Source organism: Bombina bombina, chromosome 6 (genome assembly GCF_027579735.1).
Source record: "Bombina bombina isolate aBomBom1 chromosome 6, aBomBom1.pri, whole genome shotgun sequence".
Classification (NCBI taxonomy): domain Eukaryota; kingdom Metazoa; phylum Chordata; class Amphibia; order Anura; family Bombinatoridae; genus Bombina; species Bombina bombina.
The window spans coordinates 513,224,049-513,245,013 of NC_069504.1; positions in this window are offsets into that span (position 1 = coordinate 513,224,049).

Consider the following 20,965-nt stretch of genomic DNA (forward strand, 5'->3'; position numbering starts at 1 on the left):
TGGAGAGTCATATTTGTGTGAAGATGTGTATTTTTTTATATCATTCAAATATTTCTGTGAAGTTTAACAATTTTAATTCAAGTTACACCCATGGAAGACCTATATGTTTTCTACGTATGGTAATGATTCGGGGAGTTAAAAAAATAACAACTAATAATCTTATAATTGATTAATATATTTGAGCTGTTGCATTATGGGTATACTGGGTATGTGTGTAGAATGTGTTATTTATATTAATAATTCTGTGAAATTGTAAACAATTTAATACACCCCAGCAGCTAAAATGCATCATTGCGAACTGATAAAGGGGAGACCAATTCATAGCATCCTGCAATAACCCCCCCTTGGCCATCCGATGCAGAGACATCGGTGCCCGGTATCGTTGGTGAGTGGGAGCAAGTCTGGGAGGCGGGTGGGCGGCCATCGATTTGCCGAATGAAGTGGAGGGGGGCGGGACAGATGGGAGCACGCACGGGAGCGTGCGCGTGCACGGGGGGCGGCGGGCAGGTGCGTGCACGGGGCGGGAGCGGGAGGGAACCGCTACGTTGCAGAAAAATAAAGGTTAATAAAAGTAAAAAAAACATTTAAAAAAATAAATAAATCATCTAAGGGATCTGGAAGGGGTGGGGGGTTGATCTGGGGGGGGGGAAGCTACACTACAGAAAAGGGCAATTAAATAAAAAATTTTTTTTTTTTTTACTAAACTGGGTACTGGCAGACAGCTGCCAGTACCCAAGATGGCACCCATTAAGGCAGAGGGGGAGGGTTAGAGATCTGTTTGGTGGGGGATCAGTGAGGTTGGGGGCTAAGGGGGGATCCTACACAGTAGCATATGTAAATATGCTAAGAAAAAAAATATATAGCTTTTATTTTAGTACTGGTAGAGTTTCTGCCAGTACTTAAGATGGCGGGGACAATTGTGGGGTGGGGGAGGGAAGAGAGCTGTTTGGGAGGGATCAGGGGGTCTGATGTTTCAGGTGGGAGGCTGAGCTCTACACTAAAGCTAAAATTAACCCTGCAAGCTCCCTACAAGCTACATAATTAACCCCATCACTGCTAGCCATAATACACGTGTGATGCGCAGCGGCATTTGGCAGCCTTCTAATTACCAAAAAGCAACGCCAAAGACATATATGTCTGCTATTTCTGAACAAAGGGGATCCCAGAGAAGCATTTACAACCATTTGTGCCATAATTGCACAAGCTGTTTGTAAATAATTTCAGTGAGAAACCTAAAGTTTGTGAAAAAGTTTGTGAAATAAGGAACGTTTTTATTTGATTGCATTTGGCGGTGAAATGGTGGCATGAAATATACCAAAGTGGGCCTAGATCAATACTTTGGGTTATCTACTACACTACACTAAAGCTAAAATTAACCCTACAAGCTCCCTACAAGCTACATAATTAACCCCTTCACTGCTGGGCATAATACACGTGTGGTGCGCAGTGGCAATTAGCGACCTTCTAATTACCAAAAAGCAATGCCAAAGCCATATATGTCTGCTATTTCTGAACAAAGGGGATCCCAGAAAAGCATTTACAACCATTTGTGCCATAATTGCACAAGCTGTTTGTAAATGATTTCAGTGAGAAACCTAAAATTGTGAAAAATTTAACGTTTTTTTAATTTGATCGCATTTGGCGGTGAATTGGTGGCATGAAATATACCAAAATTGGCCTAGATCAATACTTGGGGTTGTGTACTACACTACACTAAAGCTAAAATTACCTCTAAAAGCCCCTGTATGCCTCAGCGTTGATAAAAGCTCCCTAATTAACCCCTTCACTGCTGGGCATAATACACATGTAGTGCGCAGTGGCAATTAGCAGCCTTCTAATTGCTAAAAAGTAATGCCAAAGCCATATATGTCCGCAGAAATGTAAAAATAGCCTTGGTCCCAAACGGACAGAAAATGGAAAAGTGCTGTGGTCATTAAAGGGTTAAAATGGGGTGTGAATACTTAGGACATTTTGAGGTAAAATATATATATTTTTTACATAGAGATGTTCAAGTGATATTTTCTAGTCAGCTTTTTACAGCTATGCTGCATCACTTTCAAGTGTTTCAACATTTGGGTATCATGGCCCTTTAATGTTCTTTAATTATAAGTGCCTATGTAAGTGTTTTCTATCAGACAGACATCTTACTTTAGGATGGATGATGTAAAGGGAAAGTAACTGGGTAGTTTATAGATTAGAAAGTATGTTATCACTTATGGGGTGTGTGGTAATATGTTTTAACCTTATATCTTTTTGTCATATATGTATAAGTATTAAGAGATGAATTGTCGTGATTGTTAGATGTGTCTGTTTTCTAAGGAGAGCAGCATATCTCTGGATTAATGCATGAGTAAACTCTGCAGCTTTATTCTCATAATGGGGTTGTTTTCTTCAGTGGTAAAAATACATTTAGTAAGAGGAAGGGCAGACAGAATCTATAGAATCAAAATGCATATAGATAACCTAAGTGTTCCATTTATTGTAAGTTATTTAGACTAATCACAAACATTGATGTTAGGCACTAAAATATGAAGACTTCCATTAAAAAAATGTTGATACCTATATCTCAAAGTGAATAAATGCTGCAGAGAAATGCAGATGAGCATCTTACGAGTTCTATTACTTGTTGCATTTTATAGAAAACAGCATTTTGATATGTTTAACCATTTAGGTAATATTTGAATTAGTTGAATCATTCTGTATATTGAGGCAAAGGGGCCTATTTATGATGGTGTGAGCAGACATGATCCGATATAGGGGATCATGTCCGCTGTACATACCCTGTCGGCATTTATCATTACACCAGCAGTTCTTGTGAACTGCTGGTGCAATGCCGCCCCCTGCAGATTTGCGGACAATTGGCCGCTAGCAGGGGGTGTCAATCAACATGATCGTATTCGATCGGGTTGATTTCTGTCCGCTGCCTCAGAGCAGGCAGACAGGTTATGGAGCAGCGGTCTTTAGACCTCTGCTTCATAACTTCTGTTCAGGCTCGCCGGGAAACACGGGGCATCAAGCTCCATACAGAGCTTGATAAATATGCCCCAAAGAACGCAGATTTTTGAGGAATCTGCTTCTAGAGTAACCTTCAGGGTGCAACCAAAGCCTTCCTGTCGAGTATTTGCCCTTTGCCGCACGTTTACTTTTACCAACACATAGGGTTGCCACCCAGCCAGATTTTTCATGATTTAAGTCAATATAGAAAATTATATAATAAAGACCCTTTGTGGTGAAACTTCTAAGTATGTAAAAAAAAATAATCTAATTTGAAATAAATGATCATTTAAAATCAGTCCTATTCACTTTAGTTTCTGACTGATGCTGGATAATTTGTTATGCTAATCTGGGCTAATTAGCCGATCCGATATGTTTTTCCAAGAAAGGTGGCAATCCTATTAACATGCTGAAACATCAGCTTTCTTCAGCTTCAGTCTTACACCTTGATAGGTGGCTCAAATTCTGTCACGGTGAGCCTCCTGGGCTGCTGTTCTGGCTATAGCCATATTAGATTTCCAAAACCACGCTGTGATTCCGTAAAATGTAACCATATAAAGATATATCTACACTACATTTACACATTTGTTTTTTATAATTCAATACAAACACATCTACACAGATGCAACATTATCATAAATACCTCCAGATCTTGCACAATCTATTTGAATTTTATAAATCATTACTATGCTGGGCTAGATCCATGTCATACAAATACTAGATCCATTGTTTGTTTTATATTTTTTTAATATTTTCAAATATTCATACATGTATTTTTATTATAATTAAAGGGACATGAAACCCAAAGTTTTTATTTCATGATTTAGATAGAGAATGCAATTTTAAAAAAGTTCCCAATTTACATCTATTATCACATGTTATTCTTTGTTAAAGAGATCTCTAGATAGAAAGTGTGCACATGCATGGAGCACTACATGACAGGAAATAGTGCTGCCATCTAGTGCTCTTGCTAATGTATTACATTGTTGCAAAATTTCTGCCATATAATGATGCAGGCATGTGCACACTCCTTAACTTATCTTCCTTCTTTTCAACCAAGGATAACAAGAAAACAAAGACAATGTGATAATAAAGTAAATTGGAAAGTTGTTTATTATTATTAATATTTATTATTGTTATTAAATATTATTGTTAATAATTATATTATTATTATTATAATAACATAGTCAGTATAGTTCATTTCACTGATAAAATATTGCAGTCATTGAATCGAGTGCACTCTGAGACAGCTTGATAAACATTAGACAAGTGCATTAGGTTTCATCACATATTAAAATTTGTGAATAAACAGTGATATTTGTTTCCCTTCCACAAAACAAATATCTGAAGGAAGGCACCCAACATTTAAAGAAAACAAATAAATAGTGACAAAATACATCAGTAGTCATTAGTTTACTTGAAATGCTTAAAATGCTTACCTTCTCGCGCTGGAGAGCTGCGCTAACACAGTCCTCTTATTCACAGAGTCCAAGCAGTGCTAATAGGAGGCTCCTTTAGTGCAGGCCCTGGGAGCCGGCACATTAAAGGGACACTGAACCCAAATTTTCTCTTTCGTGAGTCACATAGAGCATGAAATTTTAAGCAACTTTCTAATTTACTCCTATTATCAAATTTTCTCCATTCTCTTGGTATCTTTATTTGAAATGCAAGAATGTAAGTTTAGATGCCGGCCCATTTTTGGTGAACAACCTGGGTTGTTCTTGCTGATTGGTGGATAAATTCATCCACCAATAAAAAAAGTGCTGTCCAGAGTCCAAAAAAAAAAAAGCTTAGATGCCTTCTTTTTCAAATAAAGACAGCAAGAGAACGAAGAAAAAATGATAATAGGAGTAAATTCAAAAGTTGCTTAAAATTGCTTAAAATTGCATGCTCTATTTGAATTTGGGTTCAGTGTCCCTTTAAGCTTTCTATTAGCTCAGCCAGGGCTCTTTGAAGAAGAGGACCATGTTAGAGTGGCTCTCCAGCGGGCTAATGGTAAGTATAAAGCTACAGGGGCGCGATCCGATATACAGCGCAGGTTTCGGCGCAAGCATGGAAACCTGCGTCGCCCGTAATTTCACCTTGCACATCAGGGTATTACATATAGGGCGCCGGCATTTCCTAAGTACCATAAGTCAGATAAACTAGCGATGTCCAGAAATAAGCGTAAGTACAAATTTCTGGAGTCGACAGTGACTTACTGTACTTTAGAAACTGCCGGAGCCTAAGAAAACTAACTAAAATTTTAAATGTCCCGTAACTGTCTAACACGCCTCCCAAAAATAAGCCCCACACGTATACCCCTATATCCGCAATCCCCCCTCTCACTCCTAATAATAAATGTATTAACCCCTAAACCGCCATAGCCCACACCGCAATAAACATATTCTATTATTAACCCCCTAAACTGCCATAGCCCAAACCGCAATGCACCTATTCTATTATTAACCTCTAAACTGCCATAGCCCACACCACAATACACCTATTCTAGTATTAACCCCTAAACCGCCATAGCCCCAAAAAAATCTATTAACCCCTAATCTGCCGCCGCCAATGTCGCCGCCACTATATTAAAGTGATTTACCCTAAACCTAAGTCTAACCCTAACCCTAACACCCCCCTAACTTAATTATTATTTAAATAAATCAAAATAATATTACTATTATTAACTAACGGCTAGATCTAGAGTTTTGAGGCCAAAGGGGTGCGTCAGCTACGCATGTTTTTTTCCCCCCACACCTTTTAAATAACGCTGGTATTTAGAGTTCTCTGAAGGGCTGCGTTAGGCTCCAAAAAGGGAGCGTAGAGGCATATTTACCGCCACTTCAACTCTAAATACCAGCGTTGCTTATGGTAGCGGCCAGCTGGAAAAACGTGCTCATGCACGATTCCCCCATAGGAAACAATGGGGCAGTTTGAGCTGCAAAAAAACCTAACACCTGCAAAAAAGCAGCATTAAGATCCTAACGCAGCCCCATTGTTTCCTATGGGGAAACACTTCCTAAGTCTGCACCCTAACATGAATCCCGAGTCTAAACACCCCTAACCTTACACTTATTAACCCCTAATCTGCTGCACCCGCTATCGCTGACACCTGCATTTTATTATTAACCCCTAATCTTCCGCTCCGGACACTGCCGCGACCTACATTATCCCTATGTACCCCTAATCTGCTGCCCCTAACATCGCCGACACCTACATAATATTTATTAACCCCTAATCTGCCCCCCCCCAACACCTTACTTACACTTATTAACCCCTAATCTGCCGACCGGACCACGCCACCACTATAATAAATGTATTAACCCCTAAACCGCCGCACTCCCGCCTAAAAACCCCTATAATAAATAGTATTAACCCCTAATCTGCCCTCCCTAACATCTTTGACACCTAACTTCAAGTATTAACCCCAATCTGCCGACCGGACCTCGCCGCTACTCTAATAAATGTATTAACCCCTAAAGCTAAGTCTAACCCTAACCCTAACACCCCCCTAAGTTAAATATAATTTTTATCTAACAAAATAAATTAAATCTTATTAAATAAATTATTCCTATTTAAAGCTAAATACGCACCTGTAAAATAAATCCTAATTATTGATGTCGCGAACAGTTCACCGGAGAACAGTTCCCGGCGAACATAGCTTGTTCGCGTTCGCCGCGGGGGGGCGAACATATGCGATGATCGATCCGCCCCCTATTCGTCATCAGACACATTTCAGCCGATCAGCAGCAGACACTCCCTCCCAGACCCTCCCAGCTCCTGTGCAGCAGCCATTTTAGATTCATTCTGATCCTGCATTCTTAGTGAGAGGAGGGATAGTGTAGCTGCTGCTGATTTTAAAGGGAAATTGATAGCTAGGCTAGTGTATTCAGTGTCCACTACAGTCCTGAAGGACTCATCTGATCTCTGCTGTAAGGACAGCACCCCAAAAAGCCCTTTTTAGGGCTAGAACATCAGTCTTTTTTTTTTTTTCTTTGTAATCTAATTGCATTTGCCTGCCACTGCCAGCCTGTGTGTCAGGCTCACAGCATATACTGTGCCTACTTGCTCAGTGCCACCACTCATATCTGGTGTAACATTAGTGTAAATTTAAAAAAAAACACTTTTACATCAGTCTGCTAGTGTAATCTAATTTCAGTTGCCAGGCCAGCCTGCCACTGCCAGCCTGTGTGTCAGGCTCGCAGCATATACTGTGCCTACTTGCTCAGTGCCACCACTCATATCTGGTGTAACATTAGTGTAATTTAAAAAAAAAAAAACTTTTACATCAGTCTGCTAGTGTAATCTAATTTCAGTTGCCAGGCCAGCCTGCCACTGCCAGCCTGTGTGTCAGGCTCACAGCATATAATATGCCTACTTGCTCAGTGCCACCACTCATATCTGGTGTAACATTAGTGTAAATTTAAAGAAAAAAACTTTTACATCAGTCTGCTAGTGTAATCTAATTTCAGTTGCCAGGCCAGCCAGCCAGCCACTGACAGCCTGTGTGTCAGGCTCACAGCATATACTGTGCCTACTTGTTTAGTGCCACCACCAGTCATATTTTGTGTAACAGTAGTGTAATTTAAAAAAAAAAAAAAACTTTTACATCAGTCTGCTAGTGTAATCTAATAGCAGTTGCCTGCCTGCCACTGCCAGACTGTGTGTCAGGCTCACAGCATATACTGTGCCTACTTGCTCAGTGCCACCACTCATATCTGGTGTAACATTAGTGTAAATTTAAAAAAAAAAACTTTTACATCAGTCTGCTAGTGTAATCTAATTTCAGTTGCCAGGCCAGCCTGCCACTGCCAGCCTGTGTATCAGGCTCACAGCATATACTGTGCCTACTTGCTCAGTGCCACCACCAGTCATATCTGGTGTAACAGTAGTGTAAATATTTTTTTAAAAAAACTTTTACATCAGTCTGCTAGTGTAATCTAATAGCAGTTGCCTACCTACCACTGCCAGCCTTTGTGTCTGGCTCACAGCATATACTGTGCCTACTTGCTCAGTGCCACCACTCATATCTGGTGTAACATTAGTGTAAATTTTGTAAAAAAAAACTTTTACATCAGTCTGCTAGTGTAATCTAATTTCAGTTGCCAGGCCAGCCTGCCACTGCCAGCCTGTGTGTCAGGCTCACAGCATATACTGTGCCTACTTGCTCAGTGCCACCACCAGTCATATCTGGTGTAACAGTAGTGTAAATATTTTTTATAAAACTTTTACATCAGTCTGCTAGTGTAATCTAATAGCAGTTGCCTGCCTACCACTGCCAGCCTGTGTGTCTGGCTCACAGCATATACTGTGCCTACTTGCTCAGTGCCACCACTCATATCTGGTGCAACATTAGTGTAAATTAAAAAAAAAATTTGTTTACATCAGTCTGCTAGTGTAATCTAATTTCAGTTGCCAGGCCAGCCTACCACTGCCAGCCTGTGTGTCAGGCTCACAGCATATACTGTGCCTACTTGCTCAGTGCCACCACCAGTCATATCTGGTGTAACAGTAGTGTAAATTTTTTTTTTTTAAAAAACTTTTACATCAGTCTGTTAGTGTAATCTAATTTCAGTTGCCAGGCCAGTCTGCCACTGCCAGCCTGTGTGTCAGGCTCGCAGCATATACTGTGCCTACTTGCTCAGTGCCACCACCAGTCAAATCTGGTTTAACAGTAGTGTAATTTAAAAAAAAAAAACTTTTACATCAGTCTGCTAGTGTAATCTAATAGCAGTTGCCTGCCTGCAACTGCCAGCCTGTTTGTCAGACTCGCAGCATATACTGTGCCTACTTTCTCAGTGCCACCACTCATATCTGGTGTAACATTAGTGTAATTTTTAAAAAAAAACTTTTACATCAGTCTGCTAGTGTAATCTAATTTCAGTTGCCAGGCCAGCCTGCCACTGCCAGCCTGTGTGTCAGGCTCACAGCATATACTGTGCCTACTTGCTCAGTGCCACCACCAGTCATATCTGGTGTAACAGTAGTGTAAATATTTTTTATAAAACTTTTACATCAGTCTGCTAGTGTAATCTAATTTCAGTTGCCAGGCCAGCCTACCACTGCCAGCCTGTGTGTCAGGCTCACAGCATATACTGTGCCTACTTGCTCAGTGCCACCACCAGTCATATCTGGTGTAACAGTAGTGTAAATATTTTTTATAAAACTTTTACATCAGTCTGCTAGTGTAATCTAATAGCAGTTGCCTACCTACCACTGCCAGCCTGTGTGTCTGGCTCACAGCATATACTGTGCCTACTTGCTCAGTGCCACCACTCATATCTGGTGTAACATTAGTGTAAATTAAAAAAAAAAAAAACTTTTACATCAGACTGCTAGTGTAATCTAATTTCAGTTGCCAGGCCAGCCTGCCACTGCCAGCCTGTGTGTCAGGCTCACAGCATATACTGTGCCTACTTGCTCAGTGCCACCACCAGTCATATCTGGTGTAACAGTAGTGTAATTTTTTTAAAAAAAACTTTACATCAGTCTGCTAGTGCAATCTAATTTCAGATGCCAGGCCAGCCTGCCACTGCCAGCCTGTGTGTCAGGCTCACAGCATATACTGTGCCTACTTGCTCAGTGCCACCACTCATATCTGGTGTAACATTAGTGTAATTTTTTTTAAAAAAAACTTTTACATCAGTCTGCTAGTGTAATCTAATTTCAGTTGCCAGGCCAGCCTGCCACTGCCAGCCTGTGTGTCCGGCTCACAGTATATACTGTGCCTACTTGCTCAGTGCCACCACCAGTCATATCTGGTGTAACAGTAGTGTAAATATTTTTTTAAAAAAATGTTTACATCAGTCTGCTAGTGTAATCTAATAGCAGTTGCCTGCCTGCCACTGCCAGCCTGTGTGACAGGCTCACAGCATATACTGTGCCTACTTGCTCAGTGCCACCACTCATATCTGGTGTAACATTAGTGTAAATTTAAAAAAAAAAAACACTTTTACATCAGTCTGCTAGTGTAATCTAATTTCAGTTGCCAGGCCAGCCTGTCACTGCCAGCCTGTGTGTCAGGCTCACAGCATATACTGTGCCTACCTGCTCTGTGCCACCACTCATATCTGGTGTAACATTAGTGTAAATTTTGTAAAAAAAAAAAAAATTACATCAGTCTGCTAGTGTAATCTAATTTCAGTTGCCAGGCCAGCCTGCCACTGCCAGCCTGTGTGTCAGGCTCACAGCATATACTGTGCCTATTTGCTCAGTGCCACCACCAGTCATATCTGGTGTAACAGTAGTGTAAAAATTTTTTAAAAAAACTTTTATATCAGTCTGCTAGTGTAATCTAATAGCAGTTGCCTGCCTGCCACTGCCAGCCTGTGTGTCTGGCTCACAGCATATACTGTGCCTACTTGCTCAGTGCCACCACTCATATCTGGTGTAACATTAGTGTAAATTAAAAAACAACAACTTTTACATCAGTCTGCTAGTGTAATCTAATTTCAGTTGCCAGGCCAGCCTGCCACTGCCTGCCTGTGTGTCAGGCTTATAGCATATACTGTGCCTACTTGCTCAGTGCCACCACTCATATCTGGTGTAACATTAGTGTAAATTTTTAAAAATAAACTTTTACATCAGTCTGCTAGTGTAATCTAATTTTAGTTGCCAGGCCAGCCTGCCACTGCCAGCCTGTGTGTCAGGCTCACAGCATATACTGTGCCTACTTGCTCAGTGCCACCACTCATATCTGGTGTAACATTAGTGTAATTTTTTATAAAAAAAACTTTTACATCAGTCTGCTAGTGTAATCTAATTTCAGTTTCCAGGCCAGCCTGCCACTGCCAGCCTGTGTGTCAGGCTCACAGCATATACTGTGCCTTCTTTCTCAGTGCCACCACCAGTCATATCTGGTGTAACAGTAGTGTAAATTTTTTAAAAAAATACTTTTACATCAGTCTGCTAGTGTAATCTAATTGCAGTTGCCAGGCCAGCCTGCCACTGCCAGCGTGTGTGTCAGGCTCACAGCGTATACTGTGTCCACTTGTCCAGTGCCACCACTCACGTTATCTTGTTAAATAATAGTAGTGTAAGTGTACATTTTAAAAATAAAAAAACTATTTTGACTGTGAAACATCATTCTGCTTTTTTGTGTCAGGCTCACAGCGTATACTGTGTCCACTTGTCCAGTGCCACCACTCACGTTATCTTGTTTAATAATAGTAGTGTAAGTGTACATTTTAAAAATAAAAAAACTATTTTGACTTTGAAACATCAGTCTGCTTTTTTGTGTCAGGCTCACAGTGTATACTGTGCCCACTTGCCCAGTGCCACCACTAATATCTTGTTTAATAGTAGTGTAAGTGTACATTTAAAAATCAAAAAAATATTTTGACTGTGAAACATCAGTCTGCTTTTTTGTGTCAGGCTCACAGCGTATACTGTGCCCACTTGTCCAGTGCCACCACTCACATTATCTTGTTTAATAATAGTAGTGTAAGTGTACATTTTAAAAATAAAAAAAATATTTTGACTGTGAAACATCAGTCTGCTTTTTTGTGTCAGGCTCACAGCGTATACTGTGCCCACTTGTCCGGTGCCACCACTCATATTATCTTGTTTAATAGAATAAAAGGTGCAGAGAAGGCGCTCTGTGTGAAGGGAGAGTTATAATCAAAGTGCTATAAAAAGCACTATGCCATATGAAAAAATGATGACGAATTCCAGGCAGCAGAATAAAAAGTAAAGAACAACTTTATTCCATAATGTTTAGAAAAGGACAAAACCAGGATGTCCTGTACAGAGCCAGCAAAAGCTCTAACAACCAGGCAAGTGAGCAGATCCCCATGCAGACATGTTTCGTGCACCAGGTGCACTTGATCACTGCTTACCTGGGGATCAGCTCAAACGCCCATTTAAGGCTGAGCTAGATCATTACATCACAGTAATAAAATACCTGATTGGATACCAATATACACAATATGAGCAAACACAATTCGCAACATCTTAAACATTTTCAAAATATATACATTAACCATGAATAAATCCTATGGATATTTACATATGAATAATATCCCTATCTCACTAAAGATAATATATACATCTTGATAAAGTCATAGGATTTCCACATATGTAATATTATTCACAAATAAGACATAAAAGTGCACAAATCATAATCCCATTGCTGTATGTAAAACAGAATTAATACCAGTTAAAGCAATATATAGATGCAGCTTTTAAATGACTAATCAATTTATGATATATAAAATTAACAATATTAGGCAAGTGCAAATCTCAAAAGGCCTATACTAATGTTATAAACTCAAGTAAACACATCCACATCAGGTCTGATGTTTAGTCCATCTGGTTCACTAGTTTGTAATCTAAACATCCAAAAGATCTCTTTTTTGTTCAGCAATGTTTCCCTATTACCTCCTCTCTTCCATTTTGTGATATTATCAATTGCCTGTATCTTAAGAGAAGAAACATCTGAATTGTATTTTGTTTTGAAATGTCTTGACACTGGTGTATCGCTATCTTCATCCTCAACAGACCTAAGATGTTGCAAAAACCTATCTTTTAAGGATCTTTTGGTTTTCCCTGTGTATTGAATTTTACAGAGATCACAGGTAAGAAGATAGACGACATGTGTTGTAGCACAATTAATAAAAAATCTGATGTCATATTCCACTTTAGTTGTACTAGATACAAATTTATCGCCCTCATGTATGAAACTACACGTTTTGCATACGGGACGTCGACATTTGAAGCATCCCTTCTTCTGTTTTAACCAACATTTATTTTTTGTGGGTTTTATATCTGAGGGCGACAAATAGTTAGCCAAAGTTTTAGCTCTCTTAGGTATAAATTCACATCCTGAGTCTAAAATTTCTTTGATAATTGGATCAGAGTACAGAATCGGAAGTGATTCCTTAATTATATTACATATTTTAGTGTATTCTACACTATATGTAGTAATAAACTTGATCTTACTCATATCATCCTCATTGCCTCTGTTTATATTGAAGTAACTGTTCCCTGGGAATCTGATCCACGTCTTCTTTTGCTGTTAGAAGAATAACATCTCGATACCCTCTCTGTTTGAATCTATTTGTAGCCTCACGAGCCTGGCGCTGATATTCACTTTCTTTTGAAAATTCACACTGCTCTGACTGTGTGTGCCAGTAAATTCAATGCCTTGCTGATTACAATTAAGATATTGACAGAAAAGATCTGCCCTCATAGCGTCACAGTCCAGAATGAAGAACAGATCATCAATATAACGATGATATTGGATTATCTCTCCCTTAAATGGATTACTATCTCCAAAGACGTGGGACAGCTCCCACCAACCCATAAATAGGTTGGCATAGGATGGGGCAAATTTTGCCCCCATCGCTGTCCCACGTCTCTGGAGATAGTACTCTGTTTGAAACATAAAATAATTATGTGATAACAGATACTCAATCGCTCTCATCAAAAATATCTTGGTGGCTTCTTCAAAGTCACACATAGTGTTAATGAAAAATTCTATAGCTTGAAGGCCTTTGGCATGCTCTATAGATGTATATAACGAGGTAACATCCACGACCATAAGTCTATAGTTAGTTTCCCATTTAACTTTAGAAATTTTATTTATAAAAGATGTTGTATATAGCTAGGCAATTGGCATACCAATGGTTGCAAAAATGTATCAACAAGTTCAGAGAGTGTTTCATTTAGAGACCCTATACCCGCTATAATAGGTCTTCCAGGCGGGGACAGGGAATCCTTATGAAGCTTGGGTAACTGATGAAAAATTGGTGTCACCGGAAGTGACACTATCAATTTTTCTTCAACAGATTGTGTAATGATGTTATTTTTACGGGCATAGCTGATAATATCCACAATCTCTTTTTGAAATTTATTGGTAGGGTTTTCCTTAAGTTTAATATATACATCCCTTTGATCAAGCTGTCTCTTAGCCTCTGTAATGTAGTCAGTTCTATTCAGAACGACTACATTACCGCCCTTATCAGACTGTCTGATTATGATATTCTCATTTTCAGACAATTCTTTCAGAGCCATTTTCTCCTTATATGTCAAATTGGTGTGCTTTTTACTTTTATTTGTTTCTGTCACTGATTTCTCTAAATTACGTAACTTGAATTCTACTGTTTTCTGAAAAATGTCAATTACTTTTGAACGTGTTTTGAACAGATAGAAGGTACTTTTGTTCTTAATATGTTTTATAGAGACATTACTTTCTTGAAGGCATTCGCTCTTAGCTGCCTCTCCTTCATTTAGTAATTGGTCTAGATTCCTCAGCGTGTTCAATTCTGAAAAGTTAAGATCAGACATTGATGCAGCATCATCAGTTACTACTGCTCTTTCCATACTAATGTCAGGTTCATTTTGTGCCTCCTCATCCTTTCTGAAAATTTTTTTTTTTCAAAGTTATCTTTCTTGCAAATCTATTTATATCCAAGATAGTCTCAAAGATATTAAAGTGATGGGAAGGCACAAAGTTGAGACCTTTTGAAAGTAAATCAACCTGTGCAGAAGTCAGGGATACAGAGGATAAATTAACAACATTGTTATCCCTTAGGCATATTTCTTCGTTCCCTTTTGTGATCTGGTTTTGATTGTTTTTTGATTCTTCTGTAAATATCTTGTTTCTTCTACAACCACCCCGACATCCTCTGTGTGTTTTTTTCTCACTTCTTGCGTGGCCAGAACCTGCCCGTTTTTTGACTGTGAGGTAGGGTTTTCACTGTAGTATACTGCATCATTCCCTTGAAAGACTGCTGCAGTTTCACCTGCCTCAGGGTTATCACCATCTGATGAGTCACACTCATATTCGGTGTCTGAAAATGTTACACTTTTACCCTTTTTATTTCCCTTCCAATTACTTTGTTTGTTTTTGTTCTTTATATTTCTTTTATATCCTTTTCTAGAATTGTCCTCCTGAGTCCAACTATAGACCTGGTTAGAGTCATAGTCTCTTTTATCCCTAGTCATCTTTCTTGACCAAAATTGCCATAATTCCCTTTTAAATGTGTTCATTTTAATTTCAAATTGTTTATCATATTTCTTGAAGTCAGGATCATGCTGATGTTTTTTCAGTAAGATCTGGGTATATTTAATCTCTGTCATCAATGTTGTTCTTTGTTTCTTCTTATACACTAATAATAATTCTATTAGTGCAAAAGAACAAGTGTCCAGAATTGAATTCCACTTTTCTATGAAATCCAAGTCCATCACAATAAATGAGGGAAATTTCCTAATGCGCAAACCTCTAGGTATGCGGTTATCTTGTTTATATAGTAAAAATGATTTGATGTCCAGATCTAATTTGATGTCCTTCCTTCTAAGTGCATCCATGTCAAAAAATAAACTGTCCAATGTGTGTATGATTTCATTGAAGTTTTCAGTTGTGTCATCTTTAAACTCACTTAATACATATGCTTCCTCCATTTTAATTTATGTATAGCAGTGTGTAAATCTCAAACCTCAATTTATAATGATATAATATTTTATAAACAATACTGGAAATATTTTACTGATATTCACAAAAATTATATGCACACAGCAGGAAACTTTAGGAGCTCCTCTAAGTTACAAAAAAGGCAAATTGTCTACTGTATATAATATAGAGATGTATAAGAGCAATAGCCCAGAAATGTGATCTCTGCTATCCTGTATATAATATTGATATATCCCTTTGAGGTTGAACATAAACATAGATATCAGCACTAATTGAAAGAGTTAAAATATATGATATACCTCCATAGAAGATTACACAAACATATGATTATATTAAGCACTATAGACAAAATGTTAGTTCTCCTTAAAGAACTGTATGCTATAGTGAAAAATGTCAATTGAGACTATTACAACATGTGCAAAGTTGGTTATTTCTAATGGACTATACAGATTTAGGAAAGCTAAATACGTTCAAACAAATATATCACACACCGTGCTTTTAGTTCTAAATGACTATGCAAGTACTTAAAGAACATCCATAGAAACAGTTATATTCTAACCCAGCATTCACAGTGTTAATTAGCCAATTTAGTGAAAACCGTCTATTCAGACAACTTCATTAGACACAAAGATGTAAGTGTTCGTTTTCTTAAAAAGGTTATATCAGTCCGTCTCAATATGAAAATAGACTGTGCAGGTTAATAATAATATCCTTTCTAACAAATGTTTTATGCACTATAGTGATTAGTCCTAAGAGAACTTTGTGCAAGTTGATGAAAATGTCCGTTAACACAGTTATTTTAAGCAGCACGCACAGTGTTATGGATTAGTAAGAAACATCCATTAGACAGATGTATTAAACACAGAATGCAATTGTAGTTGTTTTATGCACTGTAATGATTAGTCCTTAGAAACTTTGTGCAAGTTGATAAAGATGTCCGTTAATACAGTTATTTTTAAGCAGCATGCATAGTGTTATGGATTAGTAAGAAGTGTCCATTAGACAGATAATTTAGGCACAGAATGCAACTGAAGGGATGCTTCAAATGTCGACGTCCCATATGCAAAACGTGTAGTTTCATACATGAGGGCGATAAATTTGTATCTAGTACAACTAAAGTGGAATATGACATCAGATTTTTTATTAATTGTGCTACAACACATGTAGTCTATCTTCTTACCTGTGATCTCTATAAAATAAATTCAAAGGGAAAACCAAAAGATCCTTAAAAGATAGGTTTTTGCAACATCTTAGGTCTGTTGAGGATGAAGATAGCGATACACCAGTGTCAAGACATTTCAAAACAAAACACAATTCAGATGTTTCTTCTCTTAAGATACAGGCAATTGATCATATCACAAAATGGAAGAGAGGAGGTAATAGGGAAACATTGCTGAACAAAAAAGAGATCTTTTGGATGTTTAGATTACAAACTAGTGAACCAGATGGACTAAACATCAGACGTGATCTGGATGTGTTTACTTGAGTTTATAACATTAGTATAGGTCTTTTGAGATTAGCACTTGCCTAATAATGTTAATTTTTATATATCATAAATTGATTAGTCATTTAAAAGCTGCATCTATATATTGCTTTAACCGGTATTAATTCTGTTTTACATACAGCAATGGGATTATGATTTGTGCACTTTTATGTCTTATTTGTGAATAATATTACATATGTGGAAATCCTATGACTTTATCAAGATGTATATATTATCTTTAGTGAGATAGGGATATTATTCATATGTAAATATCCATAGGATTTATTCATGGTTAATGTACATATTTTGAAAATGTTTAAGATGTTGCGAATTGTGTTTGCTCATATTGTGTATATTGGTATCCAATCAGGTATTTTATTACTGTGATGTAATGATATAGCTCAGCCTTAAATGGGCTTTGAGCTGATCCCCAGGTAAGCAGTGATCAAGTGCACCTGGTGCACGAAACATGTCTGCATGGGGATCTGCTCACTTGCCTGGTTGTTAGAGCTTTTGCTGGCTCTGTACAGGACATCCTGGTTTTGTCCTTTTTAAACATTATGGAATAAAGTTGTTCTTTACTTTTTATTCTGCTGCCTGGAATTCGTCATCATTTTTTCATATGGCATAGTGCTTTTTATAGCACTTTGATTATAACTCTCCCTTCACACAGAGCGCCTTCTCTGCACCTTTTATTCTATTTCTGTTTTGGCGTGTGTGGCTGTCACGTCTGAAGAGGCTGCCTACCTGATTGGATTGCTGCATACAGGGGTGTGTCCCCCACCCACTCTCCATTGTGCCGGGCTCCGTTCACTTCACAGGATTGCGGGAGGAGCACAGACTACACAGTGATACACTCATGTTTGTATTATCTTGTTTAACCCTTTAAGGACACAGCTTTCAGTTTGCTCAATTGGTTTATGACGGAAAAATTCCGTCACATGTCCTTAAGAGGTTAATAGTAGTGTAAGTGTACATTTTAAAAATAAAAAAAACTATTTTGACTTTGAAACATCAGTCTGCTTTTTTGTGTCAGGCTCACAGCGTATACTGTGCCCACTTGCCCAGTGCCACCACTCATATTATCTTGTTTAATAGTAGTGTAAGTGTACATTTTAAAATAAAAAAACTATTTTGACTTTGAAACATCAGTCTGCTTTTTTGTGTCAGGCTCACAGCGTATACTGTGCCCACTTGCCCAGTGCCACCACTCATATTATCTTGTTTAATAGTAGTGCACTGTCAGTGTAAATTTTTAAAAAAATTTTTTTTGACTGTGCACGCATAGTAGCACTAAGTGAAAAAAAAAATGACAGTCAGAGGCAGGCCAACCCGCAGGGGCCGTCGTGGTCATGGTGCTGTGATTCCGTTTGGCCATAGAATAATGCCCAGTGTTAGGCCACGTACCATGAACATGAAAAGTTCTGATGAAATAGTTGACTTTATAACACAGGACACCCAATCTTCTACAGCTTCCGCTCGTAACCTTGACGCACCATCCTCCTCCTCTAGCTTAGCTTCGGGCACCTCTCAACTTACCACTCACCCGCCTGCCGCCACCACCGACACTAGCACCACAGCCGCCTCACTTGATCTGTCAGAGGAGTTATGTACACCTCAGTGTGAAGAAATGAGTGATGCACAACCATCATTGACAGAGGATGTAGATAACTGTAATATGTCTCAGTCAGGCAGCATTACAGACATGGATGACGAACGGTGTGATGATGATGATGATGTTGTACCCGCCGTTGCTTCCGTAGTTGAGTTGTCAGATACAAGTGAAGGGGTTGATGATGACGATGCGTCCGTGAATGTCACGTGGGCGCCCAGTAGAAGAGAAGAAGAACAGGGGGAAAGTTCAGATGGGGAGACAGAGAGGAGCAGGAGGAAGAGTCGAGTTGGAAGCAGGGGGAGGTTGTTGCAAGGAGCTAGTGGCACAGTCAGACAGCATGCATTGGCACCCGGGCTCAGCCAGACAGCACGCCAATCAACGCATGCTGTTGACACCACCAGAATGCCGTCATTGCAGAGCTCAGCAGTGTGGCATTTTTTTATGTGTCTGCCTCTGACAACAGCAATGCCATTTGCAACCTGTGCCAAAAGAAACTGAGTCGTGGGAAGTCCAACACCCACCTAGGTACAACTGCTTTGCGAAGGCACATTATCTCACTACACAAATCCCTATGGGATGAACACAGGAGGACAAGCAGCACACAAACTCAAAGCCACCATCCTCCTCCTGGTCCAGCATCTTCAGCCACGTCAACCACTGCTGTGCTCCTTGCCCCCTCTCAACCATCCACTAATCCGTATCTCTTCCGGAGCAGTTCCTGCTCATCTGCCCACAGTCAGGTGTCTGTCAAGGACATGTTTGAGCGTAAGAAGCCAATGTCACCAAGTCACCCCCTTGACCGGCGTCTGACAGCTGGCTTGTCTGAACTCTTAGCCCGCCAGCTTTTTCCATACAAGCTGGTGGAGTCTGAGGCATTCAAAAAATTTGTAGCTATTGGGACATTGCAGTGGAAGGTACCCGGCCGAAATTTCTTTGCACAAAAAGCGATCCCCAACCTGTACTCGATTGTGCGAAAGGAAGTAATGGCATGTCTGGCACACAGTGTTCTGGCAAGGATCCATCTGACCACTGATAGCTGGTCTGCAAAGCATGGTCAGGGCAGGTATATCACCTACACTGTGCATTGGGTAAACCTGCTGACGGCTGCCAAGCATGGAATGCTTGGCTCTGCAGAGGAGTTGGTGACACCGCCACGACTTGCAGGCAGGCCTGCTGCCACCTCCTCTACTCCTCCTACTCCATCCTCTTCCATAACCTCCTCGGCTGAGTCCTCTTCTGCTGCTGCGTCTTGCTCCACATCAACGGTACCCCCCCAGCTCCCCAGGTACTATTCCACATCCCGAATAAGGCAGTGTCACGCCGTCTTGGGGTTGACTTGCCTGAAAGCAGAGAGTCACACCACAGTAGCACTCCTGTCCGCCCTGAATGCACAGGTGGATCAGTGGCTGACTCCGCACCAACTGGAGATCGGCAAAGTGGTTTCTGACAACGGAAGTAATTTGGTGGCTGCATTGAAATTGGGCAAGTTGACACATGTGCCGTGCATGGCACATGTGTGTAATTTGATTCATATAACGCTTTGTGCATAAGTACCCAGGCTTACAGGACATCCTGAAGCAGGCCAGGAAGGAGTGTGGCCATTTCAGGCGTTCCTACACGGCCATGGCGCACTTGTCAGATATCAAGCGGCGAAACAACCTGCCAGTGAGGCGCTTGATTTCTCTTGTAAGGTGTATCCAGTCCACGGATCATCCATTACTTGTGGGATATTCTCATTCCCAACAGGAAGTTGCAAGAGGACACCCATAGCAGAGCTGTAATATAGCTCCTCCCCTAACTGTCATACCCAATCATTCTCTTGCAACTCTCAACAAGCAAGGACGTTGTAGGAGAGAGTGGTTAAATATAGCTAGTTTATTTTCTTCAATCAAAAGTTTGTTATTTTTAAATAGTACCGGAGTTGTGCTATTTTATCTCAGGCAGTAAATAGAAGAAGAATCTGCCTGAGGTTTCTATGATCTTAGCAGGTTGTAACTAAGATCCATTGCTGTTCTCACATATGAGGGGATTACACAGATGAGGTAACTTCAGCGAGAGAATGGCGTGCAGTTTATTCTGCTATCAGGTATGTGCAGTTATAATTTTTTCTAGAGATGGAAAACACTAGAAAATGCTGCTGATACCGGATTAATGTAAGTTAAGCCTGAATACAGTGATTTAATAACGACTGGTATCATGCTTACTCCCAGGGGTAATACCCTTATGATATTTACAATATAAAACGTTTGCTGGCATGTTTAATCGTTTTTATATATGCTTTGGTGATAAAACTTTATTGGGGCCTAGTTTTTTCCACATGGCTGGCTTAAATTTTGACTAGAAACAATTTCCAATGTTGTAGTATAAAAGTTACAGTTGGTGCAGTTAAAATTACAAGCTGTGACATCCAGCTTCCCTCAAGGGCCCTCTGAATGCTATAGGACATCTCTAAAGAGCCCAAAGGCTTTCCAAAGTCATT